Source organism: Bubalus bubalis, chromosome 20 (assembly GCF_019923935.1).
Source record: "Bubalus bubalis isolate 160015118507 breed Murrah chromosome 20, NDDB_SH_1, whole genome shotgun sequence".
NCBI classification, from domain to species: domain Eukaryota; kingdom Metazoa; phylum Chordata; class Mammalia; order Artiodactyla; family Bovidae; genus Bubalus; species Bubalus bubalis.
Genome location: NC_059176.1, coordinates 2,845,919 through 2,865,514, shown reverse-complemented (window position 1 = coordinate 2,865,514; position 19,596 = coordinate 2,845,919).

The window sequence follows — 19,596 nt, the reverse complement described above, 5'->3', positions numbered from 1 at the left end:
AATCATTTACCAAAGCCCCACCTCCTAAACATCACACTAAGCCTAGTCTTATCCCTAGGCCCTGAAACATGCACAACATACAGTAATCAAGCCACAACACAGTTTCACCTAATCAGTGTAACAACAGGTCAACACTCACAGAACACTCTCGCCTGGCCTCTCTTCTTACACAGCTCTGAAACTGCAGGGAAACTTGTTTTTGTGAACCTGAGAAATGGGGCCCGATTCCAAAAGCAGTGTTTTCCCCCGTGAAAGCTGGATAGTTGCAACCTCACTCCTTCCAGAAAAACACACAGGTTCATTTTTCTCTTCTTTACAACAACAACTTTTTCAAGTATTTGAGTTTTCTGAAACAGCCTACGTGCCATTTCTTGCCGGGAAGTCTTCTAATAGTACTGCTGCTGCTGCTGCTGCGTCGCTTCAGTCGTGTCCGACCCTGTGTGACCCCATAGACGGCAGCCCACCAGGCTCCCCCGTCCCTGGGATTCTCCAGGCAAGAACACTGGAGTGGGGTGCCATTTCCTTCTCCAGTGCATGAAAGTGAAAAGTGAAAGTGAAGTCGCTCAGTCGTGTCCGACTCTAGCGGCCCCACGGACTGTAGCCCACCAGGCTCCTCCGTCCAATAGTAAAGTTTCGCCTAATTAGGGTAACGACAGGTATGGCAGTCAACACTCACGGAACACTCTCCCCCAATTTCTTTTCTCATGGAATTGAACAGTGTGTCTTAAGAGCATCTTTACACAGCTCTGAAACTGCAAGGAAACCTGTTTTGAGATAAGGACGCAGAGCTGAAAGTCTGGCAAGTAGAAGACTCGGGACAGAGTTCCCAAGAGGAGTGAACTGCGCTGAGAGAGGCCCCTGGAGATCTGCAGGGGTCCCCCAGGATTCCAGCAGCATACTGACCAGTGCTTGTGCAGAAGGAAACTATCAAAGGCTGGGAAGAACCGCTCACAGGGCTACAGCAAGTAGTGCCTGGCGCTCACATATACTGCAACTAGTGTGGTTTTTCACCAGCCAAACTGGAAAAGCTTGATAATTCAGTACTGGGCAGAAGTCCCTAGAAGTTTGTGCTTTGGGTCTGCGAACTAGCCTGGGACTGAGGATTGCTCCAGATCTGCCTACTAACAAATCATAAAAACAACACCCCAAAGTATCAAACTGTTTCCGGGTAATTTAACCGCATCCCAGAACCAAATTCCAGAAAATGTATAAGAACACAAAAACTATCCAGCACCCAAAAAAGATCAAATCACAATGTCTGGCATCTATTCAAAGACTTCTAGGCAAACAGTCAGGGAAATTCAACCCATAATGAAGAGAATTATCAAATAATCAAAACTAACCCAGAACTTCCACATATGTTAGAATCAGCAGAGAACGGCACTACAGCAGTTGTTATAGCTATATTCCACATGTTCAAAATGTTAGTAGAATCATAAAAGACATTTTTTTTAAAAACCTAATAGAATTTTTAGAGATTAAAACTATACTTTCTGAGATGAAAAACATACTGTATGGGATTAATGCCAGATTAGACATTGTGTAAGAAAATATTATTGCATTTGAAGGTACAGCAGTAGAGCTTATCCAAAAAAATTAAAAAGCGAGGAAAAAAAAAAATAAGGGGCTTCCCTGGTGGTCCAGTGGTTGGGAGTCTGCCTTCTAGAGCAGGAGATGTGGGTTCTATCTCTGGTGGGGAAACTGAGCCACCACAAGCCATGGGGCAGCTAAGCTTCTGCATAGCAACTACTGAGCCCAGGCCACAGCTTGTGAGCCTGCGTGCCACAAGGAAGACCCTGAACAGCCAAAAAAAAATTATTTAATTAAAAAAAATGAACATCATTGAACTGTGGGACAATATCAAGTGATCCAATATATGGATTGGGGTTCCAAAAGAGAAGAACAAGAAAGAGAAGGGACAGGAAAAAAAAAAAAATCTGAAGAAGTAATGGCTGAAAAATTTCCAAACTCGATCAAACCCATAAATGACAAATCCAAGAGGTTCAGTGATCACAAGCACAAGAAACATAAGAAAAAACAATAAAACCCCCCAAACAAACAAGTAATACTAAAGCACATCATAATCAGATTGCTCAGAACCTGTTGATAAGGAGAAAAAAAAAATCAGCCAGAGGGGAGAAAAGATACATTATATGTAGAGGAATAAAGATGACATCAAATTTCTCGTTGGAAATTGTGTAAATGAGAAGACGTCTCATTGGAGTGGCATCTTTAAAGTACCAAAAGAAAAGCAAAATAACTGCCACCCCCAGAATTCTATACCCAGCAAAAATATCTTTCAAAAAATGAAGGTGGAAATAAAGACATTTTCAAATATATGAAGGCCCACCAAGAAGGCAGAGGAACAGTACCTGATTGCCTTCTTTGGCTTTTCTAGATATGTTTACCACTTGGGTAAGCTTCTCTGATTCATTTGCTGGGTACCCACGAAGACTGTCAATTTTGAGGGAAGCCCAGAGAAAAAGTGGGTTCAGAACAATGCAGGTCCAGGCTTTGGTGCAAACTGCCCTGCCACATAAGCAGTTAAGCCCCAAGATCCAACAGACCCTGGGTTTGTTTGCTTGTCTGTGGGGAGAGTGCTGTGCTGGGTCTTTGCTGCTGCATGCGGGGTTTTCCTTGCTGTGGGGCACAGGCTCTAAGGTGTGGGGGTTTCAGTGATTGTGGCACGTGGGCTCAGCAGTTGTGCTGCACAGACTTAGTTGCCCCACAGCATGTGGGCTCCTCCAGGACCAGGGCTCGAATCTGGGTCCCCTGCATCGGCAGGTCGATTCTTAACCACTGGACCACCAGGGAAGTTGCAGACCATGTCTTCTTCCGCCAACAACTCTTCTCCATTTCAAGGTCTGTTCCTGGCTTGCTGTTGGATCTAGATGGAGACTTAATGCCTAACCATGGATAACCAAGAAATTATGACTCAAGATGTCCATCATAAAATAGATATTGTCTTACCTACTAAATCTTAAATGTAGATATGTACATAGCATTCCATTGTAAAATGAAACTGATCCCAAACAGACTTGGAAGGAACAAGTAAACTTCATGAGTAGGTGACTTAGACTCCATGGTATCTGTTTTACCAACTCTTAAAAACCCCACAGCTATGCTCCCATGGGAAGTGTTGTGATCAATCAATGGAGGATGAAAACATGCGTGTCCGATTTAAAGATTGGTCTGCCTGGTGTGGTGACTCCCACAAAAGATGGATGGCTGTGGCTTTACAGACACACTCAGGAGAAGCCCTGAAAGACTATGGTGAAGAACAATTCTTCCAGAAGGCAAATATGTTGATTCTAAAGACTAGATATCTCTTCAAGAAAATTAGAGATACCAAGTGAATATTTCATGAAAAGATGGGCTCAATAAAGGATGGAAATGGTATGGACCTAACAGAAGCAAAAGACGTTAAGAAAAGGTGGCAAGAATGCACAGAAGAACTATACAAAAAAGATCTTCACAACCCAGATAATCACGATAGTATGATCATTCACCTAGAGCCAGACATCCTGGAATGTGAAGTCAAGTGGGCCTTAGGAAGCATCACTACAAACAAAGCTAGTGGAGGTGATGGTATTCCAGTTGAGCTATTTCAAATTCTAAAAGATGATGCTGTGAAAGTGCTGCACTCAATATGTCAGCAAATTTGGAAAACTCAGCAGTGGCCACGGGACTGGAAAAGGTCAGTTTTCATTCCAATCCCAAAGAAAGACAATGCCAAAGAATGCTCAAACTACCGCACAATTGCACTCATCTCACACACTAGTAAAGTAATGCTCAAAATTCTCCACGCCAGGCTTCAACAGTACGTGAACCATGAAATTCCAGATGTTCAAGCTGGTTTTAGAAAAGGCAGAGGAACCAGAAATCAAATTGCCAACATCTGTTGGATCATCGAAAAAGCAAGAGTTCCAGAAAAACATATATTTCTGCTTTATTGACTATGCCAAAGCCTTTGACTGTGTGGATCACAACAAACTGTGGAAAATTCTGAAAGAGCTGGGAATACCAGACCACCTGACCTGCCTCTTGAGAAATCTGTATGCAGATCAGGAAGCAACGGTTAGAACCGGACATGGAACAACAGACTGGTTCCAAATTGAGAGAGGAGCACATCAAAGCTGTATATTGTCACCCTGCTTATTTAAATTATATGCAGAGTACATCATGAGAAACGCTGGGCTGGAAGAAGCACAAGCTGGAATCAAGATTGCCGGGAGAAATATCAATAACCTCAGATATGCAGATGACACTCCCCTTATGGCAGAAAGCAAAGAGGAACTGAAGAGCCTCTTGATGAAAGTGAAAGAGGAGAGTGAAAAAGTTGGCTTAAAACTCAACATTCAGGAAACTAAGATCATGGCATCCGGTCCCATCAGTTCATGGAAAATAGATGGGGAAACCCTGGAAACAGTGACAGAGTTTATTTTGCATGGCTCCAAAATCGCTGCAGATGGTGACTGCAGCCACAAAATTAAAAGATGCTTACTCCTTGTGAGAAAATTTATGACCAACCTAGACAGCATGTTAAAAAGCAGAGACATTACTTTGCCAAGAAAGGTCCGTCTAGTCAAGGCTATGGTTTATCCAGTAGTCACATATGGATGTGAGAGTTGGACTATAAAGAAAGCTGAGCACCAAAGAATGGATGCTTTAGAACTGTGATGCTGGAGAAGACTCTTGAGAGTCCCTTGGACAGCAAGGAGATCCAACCAGTCCATCCTAAAGGAAATCAGTCCTGAATATTCATTGGAAGGACTGCTGCTGAAGCTGAAACTCCAATACTTTGGCCACCTGATGCAAAGAACTGACTCATTGGAAAAGACCCTGATGCTGGGAGAGATTGAGAGCAGGAGGAGAAGGGGATGACAGAGGATGAGATGGTTGGATGGCATCACCAACTCAATGGACATGAGTTTGAGTAAGCTCCAGGAGTTGGTGATGGACAGGGAGGCCTGGCATGCTGCAGTCCATGGGGCCGCAAAGAGTCGGACACGACTGAGCGACTGAACTGAACTGATGTGGACTCATGGGCAGTGGTTAACAGGTTGGCCAGCTGATTAGAGACTTGGAAAGAATAAACTTTTCCTTGGAGATCTGGGGGAAAGGCACACAGATGGAACTGTCAGAAAGGGCACAAAGCGAGAATGAATACTCACCAAAGGACATCTGCCAGGGAGGAAGTTCTCAAGTGTCGAGTGGACAAGGTGATCTGTTTCTGAGGACGTCAGCCTCTCCCCTCCCTTGCCCCAGTGCTTGCTCATCAGGTCCACGTACAAGTGACCAAGAGGGCAGAAATGCAGTCTATGCAGGGACTCGGCCGTATGAACTGCCCTCACCCTGGCTGACTTGGCTTCCATTATGGCTGAGTGCCCACCTTGTCACCAGCGGGGACCCACACTGAGTTCTTAATATGGTACCTTTTCCCAGAGGGACCAGCCTGGTGCCTGGTGGTCAGCTTGCTGACATAGGACCCCTTTCATCATGGAAAGGGCAGCAAATTGCCCTTGGGTATTTCAGGTGAGGCCTTTCCAGTCACATTCCTTCTACCGGCAGCACCATTTGTGGACTGGGAGAATGCTTTATTTATCCATCACCATGGCAACCCAGGCAACATTGCCTCGGGCTGAAGGACTCACTTTCTGATGAAGAGAGTGAGGCAGAGAGCTCCTGCCTAAGAAATTCCCTGGACTTACCCCATGCCCCATCCTCCAGAAGCAGCTGGCTTGGGAGAATGGTGGGATGGTCTGCAGAGACTACTTACCATGCTGGGTGAGAGACAACACCCTGCAAGGTGTAAGTGCTGCTCTCCAGGGTGTGGGGTATGCCTTGACCCACCAGGCATTACAGGGCGCCCTTCCCCCACAGCCCAAACGCCTGGCTCTAGGAATCCAACAGTGGAGGTGGGAGTCGTCCCTCCCACAATTACACCAAAGAACACACTGGAGGAATTTTTGCTTTCCTTCCTGTGACCTTGGACTAGTGTCCAAGAAAGGAATGTCTCCATCAGGAAATGCATTCATGCTTCGGATGAATTAAAGCTGAGGCTGTCTCCTCCCCCAACCGGGTACTTCTTGTTCCTCATGCCACTGAACCAGCAGGCAGAGAAGGGCATATTGATACCAGTCATCAGAGGGGATCTGATCTGAGCTACATGTTGGGGCCAGGTGGACTACGTGTGGCACCCTGGGATTTCACTGTGGCACTCAATGGGTCTTACTGGGCAAAAGGAAGGGCACTCCTTAAAGATAGGCTCGGAAAGCACTCAGGTCCCGAGGGAACAAAAGTTTGGGTCATCCCACCAAGGCTAAAAAATAAGCACTGCTGGCCTTCCCTGGTGGATCAGTGGATAAGGATCCACCCGACAATGCATGGGACTCGGGTTCGATCCCTGGTCCGGGAAGACTCCACATGCCACAGAGCAACTAAGCCCATGCCCCAAAACTACTGAGCCTGTGAGCTGCAGCTAATGAAGCCCGTACACCTAGAGCCTGTGCTCCACAGCTAGAGAAGCCATCTCGATGAGAAGCCCACACACCGCAACTGGAGAGTAGCCCTGCTCACTGCAACTAGAGAAAAGCCCTCGAAGCAATGAAACCCATTACAGCCAATAAATAAATAAAGCTGCAAAAAAAAAAGTGCCACTGAAGGCCTGACCTAGGGCTCAGCGGTTGCAGAGCATGTCAGAAGCAGGCTCTGTCCCAGCAAGCACCCCCCGGGGAGGGGTGGGGGGTGGCTGTGTTCTTCCCAGCTGTCCAGTTCCACCCCCTGAGACCTTATTTGGAGGGGGTGCGCCTCCAGCTTCAGGCCGGCCCCCTCCCTGCTTGTTATCACCCAAGGTGATCAGAGGTTGGTGCAGCCCGTGTGTCCTGAGTGTTGAGGACACGTGTCCCCCAGGGAACAGGGGTGGATGCTGAAGGCCGCGGGCTGGGTGCCCCTCCAGGGCCACTCTCCGCCCTTCTCTGCCTGCTCTGTGTTCCAGACGGGCCGTACCCGTGGGAGGGGGAGCTCAGGAGAGGAAGACTGGGATCTTGTCCCCACCGTCCCCCATCCCATGGCTGCAGCCACAGCCTGCCCCGGGCCCCTCTCTTTGACACACCTGCCCCCAGGTTCCAGCCACCCCTCCCTCCACGGCCCCTCCCCCACCTACCTGTCAACGCCTTCAGAGCCACCGTCCCTCCCCGAGTGTCCAGGATCCTGCTCAGATCCCAGTAAATAAGCCCGCTTTTATGCTTTCCTGGATTCACCCGCTTCCGTGGGCCTCTGCTGGGACTCTGATCAGTGCAGTCTTACGTACAGTAATACTCATGACCCGGTTACTTACAATTAAAAGAATGAAAACTAAAGTGTCCTTCAGTAGATAAATAGATACATAATGGTACCTCCAAAGTATGAAATTCCATGGAGCCACCAAAAAAATGAAACAGGGACTTCCCTGGCAGTCCAGTGGTTGAGACTCCATGCTCCCAATGCCGGGGGCAAGGGTTCTATCCCTGTTGAGATGCCACATGCCGAAGATATGGCAAGAGCTAAGACTGTCACCCAAGCGTCCTCTCTGGTCCAGGGAAAGATTATAGAGCAGCACACAGAGGAGTCAAAAGAGAGCATCTCAGAGAGTGAGGGCTTGGGAGGACGTGCTCACGGTGATGAGACAGGGGTCGGGGGGTTGCCTTGCAGATGGGGGCGACTCCTGCCACCAGGACACTGTCACTGAGAAGCGAACGGAGAGGAAGCAGAAGCAGCCCCATGAGGCTTCCTCGGCTCAGAGCAGGAACCGAAGGCGGCCAAGGCAGCCCAGGCGGCCCAGCAGAGAGGCAGGCAGGCCTGCATGTGCATGGCGGGTCTTGGCTGGTAGGCCCAGAGACTCCCTCTTCCCTGCCAGCCACCGCCTGGGTCCCTGGGCCACGGCGACCCCGCCAGGGGTTCCTGAGGTTTCCTACTTCCCGGCTCACTAGGCCACAGCTCTTCCTGAAGGGTGTTTCTCTTCCTTTTTCTCAGCCTCCCAGCTGATGACGTGGAGGACTTTGAAGGTCAGGGGCATGAACCCGTCCTCTGCCAAGGGTGGACCCGAAAAAAGTGCCCCCTGGATGTATGTGCAGGAAGCAATGGGGTGGGGAGTGGGGGCGCAGGGTGGGGCGGGGCAGCGACCCAGGCCTGGTTTGTGAGCCCCTGTGCTGGTCCCCCCAGGCACAGCCTTGCAGGAAACGCCTGGAATGTTCTCTGCATCCAGAAGCACCCGCCCCCACCAGCCATCCTCCGCAGCTGCCCACGCAGGATGCTCCGAGGGCTGGGTGAGGGCACGAGACCCGGGCCGACTCTGGGAGCCCAGCTCCCCATCTGAAAGGGGGCTGGAGACCCTGACTCGCAGTCACGGGTGCAACCTGCTGCCACACTGGGCGCCTGATGGCAGCTTGCCGGGTCACACGACCATGCCGGAGCTAACGACGGTGATGCTGGTGGGAGACGAGAGACGGAGGCGGCCCCCTCTCCCCCCGCCACCCGCCACTGGGGCCAGGAGTCCCCCACCCGCCACTGGCTGCCACGCATATCTTCCCGAAGGTGGGCTCTGGCCACAGCTCTCTCTTGCTTCCGTGGCTCCCCACTCCCTCAAGGATAAGGGTGCCCTCTTGAGCCTTTAATCTAGGAGCTTCCCTGGTGGCTCGGTCGGTAAAGACTCCGCCTGCAATGCAAGAGACCTGGGCTCCATCCCTGGGTCAGGAAGATCCCCCTGGAGAATGAAATGGCAACCCACTCAGTATTCTTGCCTGGGAAATCCCATGGACAAAGGAGCCTGGTGGGCTAGAGTCCATGGGGTCGCACAGAGTCGGACACGACTGAGCAACTCAACCACCCCCTCCCAGGGCCTACAGCGCTGCCCTGCCAGAGGGAGTTTACTCGCTGCTGGTGTGGAGGGCCGACCAGGAAGTCAGGGAGAAGGCGTGGGGTGGGGTGGGGTGGGGTGGGGTGAGGGTGGAGGGGCTTCCGGGGAGACTTCAAGGTGTCACAGCAAACACTACAAGCACTCTACATGCCCGATGCACAGCTCTTTACAGACTAACCTGCCAAGAACCCAATGAAGCAGGGGCAGGAGTCACCCCATTTTCCAGAGGTGCAAACTGAGGCTGGGTGAGGTGAAGTAACTGCTGGGACATGGCAGGGCCTGCTTCCGAGCCCAGACAGCCTGCCCTCTGCTGTGCTGCCTTCCCTGCCTCCTTCTAGCCCAGGCTGGGGTGAGGAATGCCAGCCCCAGTGCCGTCTGTGTCCAGCACTTCCCACAGGGCCTCGCACTTATCTGCACACAGCATGTCCTCTTCCCCACTGCAGACAAGGAGATCGCAGCTCAGAGTGGGTGAGAGGCCTGTGTGGGGGCACACTGAGTGGATGGAGGGGCCAGGCCTTCATCTAACCCCTGGGAACTTGCTACCAATGCATCCCAGACCTGAGGACCCAGAATCACCAGGCCAGGGGCCGCCACACCATTCTGTTCCACAATCAAGCCTGGGGACTGCCAGGAGCTGTTTTCCTCCCAGGGCCTCTGCCCTGGGCCCTGGTGGGCACTCACCTCCCACCTACTCCCCTCAGTCCCCCAGAGCTGAGTGAGAAGGAGAGGGGGGAGCCCCGGTGACCTCTGGGGGGACATCTAGTTTGGACACAGCCCAGCCAGTCCCCGCTTCACGTGATTGAGTCCGAGGGATGATCACACCTGACAGCCAATCCCTCCTCCCTGCTGCACGTCCCCACCTCCCAAAGTTGTGAGGAGTAAGGGAGGTAATGGGTGGAGTGGGCACAAAGGACTCCTCCTAAACCACCTCTCCATCACCATTGTTGGTGTTGCTCAGTCACTTAGTCGTGTTCAACTCTTTGTGACCCCATGGACCGCAGCACACCAGGCTTCCCTGTCCATCACCATCTCCCGGAGCTTGCTCAAATTCATGTCCATCGAGTCGGTGATGCCATCCAACCATCCCATCCTGTGTCGTCCCCTTCTCCTCCTGCCCTCAATCTTTCCTAGCATCAGGGTCTTTTCTAATTAGTCAGCTCTTGCATCAGGTGGCCAAAGTATTGGAGCTTCAGCTTCAGCATCAGTCTTTCCAATGAATACTCAGAACTGATTTCCTTTAGGATTGGCTTGTTTTAGCTTCTTGCAGTTCAAGGGACTCTCAAAAGTCTTCTCCAACACCACAGTTCAAAAACATCAATTCTTTGGCATTCAGCCTTCTTTACAGTCCATCTCTCACATCCATGCAGCTTCCTCAGTTGGTAAAGAATCCTCCTGCAATGCAGGAGACCCCGGTTCGATTCCTGGGTTGGGAAGATCCGCTAGAGAAGGGATAAGGCTACCCACTCCAGTATTCTTGGGCTTCCCTTGTGTCTCAGCTGGTAAAGAATCTGCCTGCAATATGGGAGACCTGGGTTCAATCCCTGGGTTGGGAAGATACCCTGGAGAAGGGAAAGGCTACCAGTTCAGTATTATGGCCTGGAGAATTCCATGGACTGTATAGTCCATGGGATCGTAAAAAGTCGGACACTTCTGAGGGACTTTCACACTTTCACATCCATACATGACTACTGCAAAAACCATAGCTTTGAGTAGACAGACCTTTGTTGACAAAGTAATGTCTCTGATTTTGAATATGCTATCTAGGATGGTCACAACTTTCCTTCCAAGGAGCAAGTGTCTTTTAATTTCATGGCTGCAATCACCATCTGCAGAGATTTTGGAGCTCAAGAAAATAAAGTCTGTCACTGTTTCCATTGTTTCCCCATCTATTTGCCATGAAGTGATGGGACCAGGTGCCATGATCTTTGTTTTCTGAATGTTGAGTTTTAAGCCAACTTTTTCGCTCTCCTCTTTCACCTTCATCAAGAGGCTCCTTAGCTCCTCACTGCTTTCTGCCATTAGGGTGGTGTCGGCAGTATTACCATTAAAATCGCTATTTTTACGGTGGAGCTAACACCCGCACCCCCCACCTTCCGCGGCTGCTAGCAGATCTCAGGGATAATCTCCCTAGAGCAGCCTTCAGGACCCAGGGCCGGGCCCCCTGCTGACTCCCCTGAGTCTGGGGGTCTCAGCTCACGGGGCCTGCTGCCTGGTCACCCCTCCCAGCAGTTCTTCCGGCCTTCCCCCACCCTCCCGCCCAACTAGGGAAGGGCCAGGAGCGCGGGGTCCTGGGGCGCGGGGTTAGGGGGCCTCTGCTCCCACTGGCGAGGTGCGCCCGGAGCAGCGGATGTCACCCTGGCACTCGGTGAATGGACGCGGGAGGAAACGGTGGCCCCGCGGCTGAAGGACCAGCCGGAGGTGGGCGTGGCGTTGGGAGAGGGGAGACCGGTGTCCGGGCCTGGGCTTGCAGCTCCGCCAGGCCTCCGGGCCTTGAACCCTGCAGGGCTGGGTTCCAGAAAGGAGTCCGGCCCACGCCTGCTCTCCACCAGCCCCCACCTCGGTTTTGCTCAGGACTTGCTCCGGCAGTCAGTGCTTTGCCCCCAGGCGAGTAGCGGGGGCAGTCACTCCGGGGCTATTTTTTTTTTTTTTTTTTTAATTTTAAATTTTCTGTCCGCGCACCTTGTGGGCTCTTAGCCCCCTATCAGGGATTGAACTCACATCCCCTGCAGCGGAAGCGGAGAGTCTTAACCACTGGCCTGCCAGGGACATCTCACTGTAGTCGCTTTTAGAGTCCAGCTCCGGAGAACCAGTAAACTGAGGAGAGGGAGCCGGGAGTGGGCAGTTTCCACAAGGTCAAGGACTTAATGTCCATCCTGTTAGCCCGCAGTGACTGGTTGCCCCTGGGGCAGGGATGGTGGGGGGAAGCAGGGGGACTCCAGGGTTCCCCTTGGAAGGCAGGAGGGGCTGGGAAGACTCAAGTCCCAGCTTGGGTTCTGTGGTGGGAACCCTGAGGCAAGCCATTTCCTGCTCTGGTCTCTGGTCTCTGGTCTCGGTGTCTGAGCCCCTTGATTCCAGGCTGCTGCAATGTCTGGAGGACCCACCGGACTGGCCAGCCCCGACCAGCCTGTGGCCCAACAGTGTTAAATGGATGTGTGGGGAGAGGTGTGCCGCCTTGCCCGCTCGAGCCCCACACACCAGGACAGCAGCCTAGCCCAGGGGTTTGCAGCAAGTCTCATGTGCCCACTCAAAGCAGAGCCCCGACTCGCAGCTCTGTGACCCCGGGCAGGTTCCTCAGCCTCTCTGTGCCTGGTCTTTTGATGTGTAGGATGAGGTCATAAGATACCATCTCACAGGGTTTCCGAGATTACATGAGCTTGGCAAAGCACCAAACCGTGCCTTGTACACAGGAAGAGCCAGGCAGGCTCAGCTAGAATATCGCTGGACTTGCAGAACATTTCAGTGCTGTACAAACATGTACATGCATAAAAGGGCACAGATTTTAAACTTTCTGTTTATTACACAAAGGGGCTCAGGACCGCAGGAGAGGCATGTTCGATCCCTGAGTCAGGAAGATCCCCTGGAGGAGGAAATGGCAACCCACTCTTGCCTGAAGAATCCCATGAACAGAGGAGCCAGGCGGGCTACAATCCGTGGGGTCACAGAGTCAGACTGAGCTTAGGAACTAAGCACACACCAGGCTCAGGACAGTCACTGCTCGTAGACCAGCGCGGCTGGGCTTCCTAGGTGGCACTAGCGGAACCCACCTGCTGATGCAGGAGATGTAAGAGACGCAGGTTGGACCCCTGGGTCGGGAAGATCCCCTGGAGGAGGGCATGGCAACCCACGCCAGTACTCCTCCCTGGAAAATCCCAGACAAAGGAACCTGGTGGGCTACACAGAGTCGGACACACCTGAGCCAGGTAGAACACACGCACCTGAAGAGCAATCTGCCCCTGACCTGTGAAGCAGAAACTGCAGCTGAGCTGGGGTGGCCACGTGGGGCAAGACCTGGAGCCTCCGGGGTGCAGGCCTGCTGCGTGCTGCCCTCTGTTCCTGGCCGTGGGCGAGCCCTTGAGAGGCTCTAGAGACTAAAACCCAGGACCAGGAGCCCTGCCCAACCCCATCCTCGCCCTGCGGACAGCGTGAAGAATTGTGGTGAGGCAAAAGAGGGGCAGGCGCTAACACCGTCCCTTCTGCAGGCGGAGCACCGTGGCCGGGATGACCGGGTGGCCCCTGCGGCGGTGGCCTCAGTCAGCACCGCGGTGGCCCGGGCTCTGGACCCCCGCAGCGTCCCTTCGCCCCTGGCCCGCGGTGCCTTCCCCTTCTTCCGTGGCCTCTCTCGCTTCCATCCCCCCGCCACCCCCCCCCACGCCCCCCACCCCCGTCGCAGGTCACCTGTCCTCCAGGCACGGCGGTGGAGCCGGACCCCAATCGCCCCCTCTCCTCCCGAGCGGAGCTCCCTGCGCGGGTCGGGGGTGGGGGGCGGGGGCCGAGCAAGCACCCCAGGGCTCTGAAATAGGGAGCCAGCCCTTCCTCGGCCAGAGGGCGGGGTGTCAGGGCGCCGGGCCCTGGATCCCGTGCGGCTCCGCCTCGGGTTCCCAGGAGACCCGCGCTCCCGGAGCCTCGGTCTTTCCGGATGGGCCAGGGCGGCGGCGCTAAGAGAGGAAGGAAGGTTAGCCCGACCCCCGCTCTGGCTCCCGCAACCGGAATCCCCGCCCCGCCCCGTGGAGGGAAACGGGGGCCGGGACCCGGAGACAGACGGGGAGACAGACTCCGGGAAGCCCACGTCCAAGCCGAGAGCGCGTGGCCGGCGGCGCTGGGCGCTTCCTCCGCCGCCCGCCCCCACCGTCGGAGGCGGGCCAGGCCCCAAGCCCACAAGCGAGCAGCGGGGGCCGCGCAGGGAGCCGGGTGGGAGCCCGCGCTCGAGAGAAGGCCCGCGGCCCCAAGGACCGCCCCGCCCGCACCCCAGAGCCTCGGGGCCGTCGGCCTGCTCGGCGGACGCCTGTCTCAGGACCCCAACCTGCCCGGACCCCGCTCAGGCTCGGGGCAGCCGCAGTGCAGGTCAAGGAGGGCAGCTCGGGTCTGGAGGCAGGCCCGGGTCCCCCCCACCCATCCCCACTGCAGCTTCGCTGGGAGGACAGGTTCCCCCAGCCCCCACTTGTCCCCGGGGGATCTGTCCCCCACTTGTCCTGGCGCGGCTCTCAGCCTGGGTGGACACGTCACAGGCCTCGAGGGGTGCTGTGATGGGACTGATGGCCACATCGGCAGCTCCTGGGGACCTTGAGCCGCAGGGAAGGGCGCCGGTGCCTCCAGGGGCTGCCTCTATTGGTGTGATTCCCTTATAACTGCATTTAAAAGGCTGAAATCAGATTGTTTACGTTAAAGAGAAACGTCCAGAAACATTGTGCAGTCAGCCAGTCTAATTTAGGGGCTGGGGATTCAGTGTTGGAGCTAGACAGTTGGAAATCCCTCCTCAGGGCCCTTCCCTCCAGCTCCGGCGAGGACCTGTCTCTTGCCTCATTGTCAACCCATCCCCAGGGCCGGTCCACTCCTCCCTTGGGGTCATTACTTAGGACCCTCCACCCAGCAGCCCACCGAGGGCAGAGGGACTCCGTCCCGGTCCTGCTTCTCACAGAGGATCAGCACCTGAGAAAAAGTATAGGAATAAGGTGAGAGTGAAGAGTTCATCACTCCATGGTATCTGACTCTTTGATCCCAGGGACTGTAGCCCGCCAGGCTTTTCCAGGCAAGAATACTGGAGTGGGTAGCCACTGCCCTACCCACAGGGGATCTTACCAACCCTGGTATCGAACTTGGGTCTCCTGCATTGCAGGCAGATTCTTCAGTCTGAACCACCAGGGAAGCCCTGGACCACGGTGCTCACTTTAAATTAACACCGGAATTTCCCTTTGCTCTTGTTTTGTGGTCTGGGGTGTTTTACTCCAGAATTGACACAAGAGGGCGCCAAGAGCAAGCCTCCCTGTCCCAGAGCCAGGCCTCCACCCACTCTGAGTGCCCCCAGCCACGCGGTGCCATCACCTCCATTCAAGCTTTGGAGGGTGCGTGTAGGGGAGGGGACCGGTAGGAGGAGAACTGCAGCCTCTCCGAGGCCAGGGAGCCTCAGGGATGGTTGGTCCTTACTCTTCATTTGCACAACATTCTCTTACTGCATTGGCAGGAACACCACGGCCCAGAGCAGGCAGGGCCTCCCAAGGGCACACAGCAAAGGCAGGGCGCCACCGGGACACACAGCTCCCGCCTCCAGATCTGTCTGTCCCTAGTGGAGAAGGGCCCACGTGGAGGGCAGCAGGGAGGGGGAGAAGCAGAAGTGGACGCTGGAGGCAAAGACCGGCCCCAAAGATGGCCGCTGTGGGCTCAGCTCTGGGCCTCCAGGTGTGTCTTTAAAGAGGCTCCCCGTCCCCATTCCACTGCTCCTCCACCAGGGCTTGGAGCCTCAATGGCCCTGAGCACCTCCCGAGGGCCCTCTTAGGAGCCCTTGTTGGCTAACACCTTGGGTGAAAGGCAGCACCTTGGGTGACAGCTGACATCCTCGTTAACAAGGAGGGAGAGAAAATCCCGCCCAGGTGGAAAGGAAGTGACATGGCCTTTTGGGGGATAGGGTGGTGGCGGGGGCATGCCAGCAGGCACTCTCCTGACACAGGGTGCCAGGGTGTTGTGATGCTGTGGTTGCAGCCAGAGCCTGCCCCAGCATTGCTTCATGACCCTAAAACAGCACCCACCATCCTTGAGGTTCAAGTTCTGTCCAGTGAGGAGGTGGATGTGTGTATGGGGGTCCCGTCTCAGCACGTAGCTGACTAGGAGGCCTGCCTGCCTAAAACCCTCCCAGAGCTCCCTGCTGTCATCAGGGACCAGTCCCTCGGCTGCTCCTCCCAGCATCGCATCGTCTCTGCTGACCGCTTTTCGCACCTCACCTCTTTTCTCACCCACGTCATCAGGCGGCCCGTGCTGCAGCCGCCTTGCCCAGATCAGGCCTCTGCTGATCCTGCCCTGACGCCGTCTCCCTGGGCCTCCTCTTTGGAAACTTGTGCAAAGAGCTACGGCGGCCACCCCATGGCCAGAGGGGGGACACACCGAGATTCGGACACAATATACATTTTTACACTGATCATTCTCTGTCTGACCTGGTCCATTTTTTTAAAATTTTTTATTTTATTGAAGTATAGTTGACTTACAATGTTGTGTTAATTTCTTCTGTAGAGCAAAGTGACCCAGATATCCAGATGAATAAATATATATATATATATATAGCATGGTAGGGTGGCAGAGAAGGCAATGGCACCCCACTCCAGTACTCTTGCCTGGAAAATCCCATGGACGGAGGAGCCTGGTGGGCTGCAGTCCATGGGGTCGTGAGGAGTCGGATGCGACTGAGTGACTTCCCTTTCACTTTTCACTTTCATGCATTGGAGGAGGAAATGGCAACCCACTCCAGTGTTCTTGCCTAGAGAATCCCAGGGACGGGGGAGCCTGGTGGGCTGCCGTCTCTGGGGTCGCACAGAGTCGGACACGACTGAAGCGGCTTAGCAGCAGCAGCAGGGTGGCTCAGACGGTAAAGCGTCTGCCTGCAATGCAGAGACCCAGGTTTGATCCCTGAGTCGGGAAGATCCCCGGGAAAGGAAATGGCATATATATATTTTTTCACCATGGTCTGTCACAGAACATTGACTGTAGTTCCCTGTGCTACATAGTATGGCCTTGTTTCTCCATCCCAGATGTAATAATCGCCTCTGCTACTCCAAGTTCCCAGTCCCTCCCTCCCCACCCCCACAAACACAAGGCTGTTCTCTGTATCTGTATTTTTGTTTCACACCTCTGTTGATTTGTATTGTATTTTAGATTCCACAAATAGGTGATATCATATGACGTTCCCTTTCCCTATCTGACTTACTTCACTTAGTATATAATCTCTAGGTCTATCCATGTTGCTGCAAATTACATTATTTCATTATTTTTGATGGCTGAGTAGTACTCCACAGTATATATATATGTTCTTCCAAGGTGGTGCTCATGGTAAAGAAACTGCCTGTCAATGCAGGAGATGTAAGAGACACGAGTTTGATCCTTGAGATGGGAAGAGCCCCTGGAGGAGGGCTTGGTCAACCCACTCCAGTACTCTTGCCTGGAGAATCCCATGACAGAGGAGCCTGGTGGGCTACACTCCACAGGGTTGCACAGAGTTGGACACGACTGAAGTAACTTAGCATGTGCACACGTGTGTGAGTGTGTGTGCGTCTTCTTTATCCATTCCTCTGTTGATGGACATTTAGGTTCTTTCTATGTCTTGGCTATTGTAACATTTCCCTTTTTTGAACCATCAGACTGAATTCATCAGACTGAATATAGATGGGATCTGTTTCATCTTGATGATTCCAGAATCCCGCACTAGCACTGAGTAATAAGTGTTTAATATTTATGTTTAATATTAACAGTTATTAATAAATAAATCTTAGTTTATGAATGCATGGACAGAAGACGAGTGAATGGGTGAAGGGAGGAGATGGGTGGTGGAAAAAGAGAAGTGAGAAAGATTTACTCATATTTATGTGTATGGATAACACAAATATAAGGATGATAGACAAATGCATGGCAGAGTGATGGATGGGTAAGTCACTCAGTGGATAGATGGCTGGTGGGGGATGAATGACTGGATGGGGAGGTGAGCTAAGGGATGGATGACGGAGGCAGAAAGTGTGTATGGGTGGGAGGCTGGTGTACAGATAGTGGTTGGCTGGGGGCTGGAAGCATGGTAGATCCTGGTGCTGATGCTCAGAAGATGGTGGATGGTGGATGCAGCTATAATGGTACTTAAGTGATAATGAGTGGATAGATTGATAGATGGAGGGCGGGTGAACTTGGACACTAAATTGGGACTGATTTATACTGAAATAATCTATAGATAGTGCATTATAGGCAATAAGTGGTGAGTGGTGGATGCTTGTTCAATAACTGAATCACGGGATTATGGATGGATGGAGGATAAATAGGGGATGCTGGTCAAGGATCTAAGCCACAGAGAATGGATGGCTAGATGGTATTAATACATACATGTGAATGGATACATGATTGATGGATGGACCGTGAATGGTAGAGAAGTAAATGGTGGCTGAATGGTGCATGGATGGCAAATAAATCGATGGTTGCTGGGTCAGCAGATAATGGGTTGTGTGCTGTGGACATGTAGATGGAAGGTGGATAGTGGACAGAGAGATGTCAATTAGGTGGTGAATGAATGACGGCTAAATGACAGATACATCTTGGAATATGGATGCATGAAAGCTGAATGGTGGATGGGAAGATGGTGGAGAGATTGCAGATGGATGGTAGGTGGTCAGCAGCATATTATAAGTCAATGGTTTAATGTATAGAGGGAGGAAGATTGGTAGATGGCAAATGGGTGGTGAATGGATGATAAATGAAGATGGTATTGAGTGAGTAGTGAATAATGAATGGGGGATGATGTGCAGATAATTACTGGGTGGTTTGTAATGGTGGATGGATCTCAGTGCTGTCTCTCTGCTCTGTCCCCAGCATCTAAAATAATGCTTGGTGTACAGAGGGCACTTGATGAATTCTTCTAGAATGGATGAATACGGATAGATGGTGGATGATACATGAATGGGTTTTGAATGAATAATGAATTATGGCTGGATGATGTATGGATGGATAGAGGATAGTGTGAGATGGGCAATGAATGGATAGATGGGTGGTGAACAGAGATAAGAAGTGGGTGGATGGTAGATGGTGGCTCATAGACATATGAATGGGTTAGGGATGGGGCGTGACTGGTGACTGAATTGTGGATAGATGGATTGTGACTCAGTGGCAAAGAATCCGCCTGCCAATGCCAGAGTTTGATCCCTGGTTTGGGACAATCTCCTTGAGAAGGAAATGGCAACCCACTCCAGAATTCTAGTCTGGGAAATCCCATGGAGAGAGGGGCCTAGCAGGCTATAGTTCATAGGGTCGAAAAAAGTCAGACAAGATTAGTGAGCAAACAACAACAAACTGTGACTGACCGGCTGGAGGCTAATGGGTGAGTGGTGAATAAATTCAGGCAAATGGACAGCAGCCGGAGATTAGTGACTGAGAACCAGATACGTGGGGAAGGAGTAAATCACCCATGGATGGATAGACAGTTGTTAAACACTGATGGAAAGCTGTTAGATAGTCAGTGATGGTGGGTAGATGGATGGTGAATTATTAGGACTGAAGGGTATTTTCCTGGTGTACTGATGCTTGTAGGTGGTGGGTGTGGTGGTGAATGGATGGATACATTTTGTTGTTGCTGACTCTGATCCCATGGACTGCAGCACGCCAGGCTCCCCTGTCCTTCACCATCTCCTGGAGCTTGCTCAAACTCATGTCCATTGAGTCAGTGATGCCATCCAACCATCTCATCCTCTGTCATCCCCTTCTCCTGCCTTCAATCTTTGCCAGCATCAGGGTCTTTTCACCCGAGTCAGTTCTTCCCATCAGGTGGCCAAAGTATTGGAGTTTCAGCTTTAGCATCAGTCCTTCCAGTGAATATTCAGGACTTATTTCCTTTAGGATTGACTTGTTTGATTTCCTTGGTGTCCAAGGGACTCCCAAGAGTCTTCTCCAACACTACAGTTCAAAAGCATCAATTCTTCGGCACTCAGCTTTTTTTATGGTCCAGCTCTCATATACATACATGACTA